Consider the following 3,497-nt stretch of genomic DNA (forward strand, 5'->3'; position numbering starts at 1 on the left):
GGTACGTTCATCTCCTGCTCTTGGCTATATTCAGTTCAACATCTCGTGATTCTTCAGGTCACCTTAGTCGGCATTTTCAGTTCATCTTGCAGGTGGTGTAGCTCCCCTTCAGTTCATCTTGTAGGTGTGTTTTTGGGCAGTAAAAATACATCACTATAGTTAGTACATATGTGGTAGCTTGCGATGTACTAAAAAGACTAACAGCTTAGGATTACTATAATGAACTAATAATAAAATTTCAGTCCTTCAGGATCCTCTAGTTATGGATGTCCACCACCATCCCCGTCAACCCCTATTTCTTCACTATAAGGAGGATCCCTGCTCGTCGCTCGGCTGTCCTCTATTTGTTCTAGTTTCTGAAGAAATTACAAATCAAGTTTAGTTTGATGATGGCTGTTAAGGATTACATCTGTGTGCTTTGATTGATTTATTTTCCGAATCTTAACTTGCTAAAATGAACCTATTCTGTTTTCAATCAATTGATGGAGTGCAGGAAATCCAGAAACTATCTTACTGTTTACTCCATCAATTCATATAAGTTCAGCTATTTTATTGCTAAATAAGTTCAACTATTTTATCAAAAATAGGGGGGTATAAGATGTTGATTGTCATTGTCGTTCCAAAAACATGGCGTTGGTGTCGAACTATTCACAGTGAGTTTTAGTCCATAGGTTGCTCGTGATCCTCGCTCCTTCAGCTCCACTTCGTCGGTGCCATCAGTCCACAGGAGTAGGGGCGGCATGCCCGTCAACAAACAAGAACAGAAGGTATGTGCTTGGAAAACTTGAAATTATATACACATTTGGGCAACAGAAAGTTATAGCTTCTTTCAAAGTTCAAAATGAAAGATATTCAGTTCAACTTGTTCTAGCAAAACATGTGCTTTTACCTGTTTCGTTCCTGCATGTATGTATCAGTTCAATGTTTTGAGATGGCTCTATTTAGATTACTTCCAACTCTGAAGCTTTACATGCATATTTGGGGATGGGATTTTCAGGTAGTACTAGTTTGGAACTTTATCTAACAGACACTAAAATGTTTCAGCAGTTCGATAGGGGTGCGGGGTTCAGTTCAACGATGACGGAGCCAGGCAGCCGGCCTTCGCATCATGAACTGGTGCAGTTCAATCTTGTGCGAAATGGAAATTTCCTGATGCTGAGTGTGTCAGTACAACCCTACGCTACAAGGCACGCGTACATCAACTCCGCGTGTTAGTCAACAGTATTGTGCATTTGCTTGCCAGCTTTGCACTCTAGTTACATATCACTTGCTAAATAAAAAATGTTATTCACTTTTTTGTGTTTTGTTGAATAATTCTCATGCTTTCCTTTATGACGGCTACAAATCCTAGTGCGTTTGATCAACAGTTGTATGAACTTGTGCATGACCATGGAAGTAAAAAAAGCAAACATCAGTCCAGTTGGTAGACGTGGAGGTGATTTTTGTATCTTAAACCATTGTGCTTTTCTCTCCAAATGATTGTTTGTGTTAAGGGAAGCGAGGAGAAGCTACAGGAGAAAATTGTGTATGATCGTGGAGCTGTGTATGTGTATGTAATGTCTGCAATACGTGTATGAACAGGAAGGAAAATGATGTATGTTGATTGATAAAAGTTAAATGTAAAAATAAATAGTTCACATGGATAGATTTTTTAGCTCTGGTGTAGCAGTTCAACACATAAATGAAACGCGGAAAAAGTTCAATATGTCCATTGAGAAATTTGATACCAGTTCAAATAAACATAGCATCAGGCCTTACTTGAGAGATAGCAAGTTCGAGAAAGAAAATGTTATAGCAGTATAGTTGAAGGAAAAAGCAACTTAAAAAGGAAACGCGAGAGATTCATGATTAATAAAATAACTAATAAGTTCAACATGACGTCCCAAATAAGTTCAGGAAAAAACACATAAGTTTTAAATATGCTCAAAGTTTAATTACAATAAGAAACCACCTTCAAGTTCACGCATTACAACCAGGAAAGTACGCAACACAAAAATTCAAGGGATAAAAAAAAGTTCAATGATTTTTTTAGCACTTTGTGACGGTAAAATCAAGTACAACAACGTCAGTTCAAACCCGCACTAAGATCAATACGACTACTCTGTTTTGTGGCCGGTCGCTCAAGGAGCTGTGCTCAACAGTACAACTTCTTGTTTTTGGGCCGGCCGCTCAAGGAGCTGAGTTCAAAATAAGAGAAGTCTAGAATATCGTCACAAAACACGCTCAATGTGTGAAAACACGCTCAGTACAAAACCATACATACATCCGTTCAAGTACTCTTTTTCTCGAACATATATTCGTCCGTTCTAGAAAGGAAAAATGGTTGAATTAAAAATATTGATCAGTACGAGTTAAAAATGGTGGTTCGTTCGGAATAAAAGAAATGACAGAAATTCAACCTGTAAAGCTCAAGCAAAAAGAAACCCCATGCAATCCAAATGAGAAACTACAAGTTGTAAAATAAGAAAAGTCCGGAGCATCATTGTAAAAAAAATTAATTCAAAAAAGAGAAAAAAAATTTATTTTTGAAAAAAATATCATTCAGTTCGATGATATAAACCATGCAAGTACAGGGGCGATGATACAATAAACCATTGAAAACTTACGAGCAAAACAGAGCAAAGTCCAGTTAGTGAAAACACGCTTAGTACAAACCCATGCAAATCTCAGTACAAGTACCCTTTTTCGGAACCATTCAAAATTACTCTAAAAAAATAGCTCAGTACAAACATACACATATATCAGTACGACTACTCTGTTTTTCAGACGAGAAAACAGCAGGATCCGTCATGCCGTATTCCAAATTACTCTTAAACGGTTGCGAAGTAGAGAAAACGTTCAACATGACTAAGTTTCGCATTTTTGATAGCTATCCAACGATATATTATTTGCCCCATTTCGATAAACTTTTTAAAAAAACCGCGTTCAAAACCAATTTTATCCATATTTGAATTCGTATTTAAACCGTAAGGAATTCGAAAAAACTTTCTATACGCAAAAGTTGCGTATTTTTCATAGCTTTCCAACGCCGTATCATTTGCATCAATCCGACAAACCGTTTGCAAAAAATCGCGAAAATACGTTTCACCCAGAATTTCACCGTTTTTCAACTTACTTTTAAATCATATAGACTTAAAAAAAATACATATATGGAAGATGCGGATTTTCACCAGCTTTTCAACGCCATCTTATTTGATCAATTCCGACAGACGGTTTGAAAATTGAGTCCAAAATACGATTCATGTTTTCGGTTTTGAAAAAAACGGTTTTTTCAAAACTGCTCTTAAACCATAATGATTTTGCAAAACCAAATTATAAGATTGTAATTTGGATGTGAAAAGCTTTCCAACGATATATTACACGTCCCGTTTCGACAAAAATATTTGCAAAAAATTTTAAACTAAAGAAGACAATTTTTAGCAACAACAGAAAGCATCAGTTCAACCGCTCGATTTTCATCAGTTCAACCGCTTGAATATTCTGTTACGCGTAACAGA

This window comes from Triticum dicoccoides, chromosome 2B, assembly GCF_002162155.2.
Source record: "Triticum dicoccoides isolate Atlit2015 ecotype Zavitan chromosome 2B, WEW_v2.0, whole genome shotgun sequence".
Taxonomy (NCBI): Eukaryota; Viridiplantae; Streptophyta; class Magnoliopsida; order Poales; family Poaceae; genus Triticum; species Triticum dicoccoides.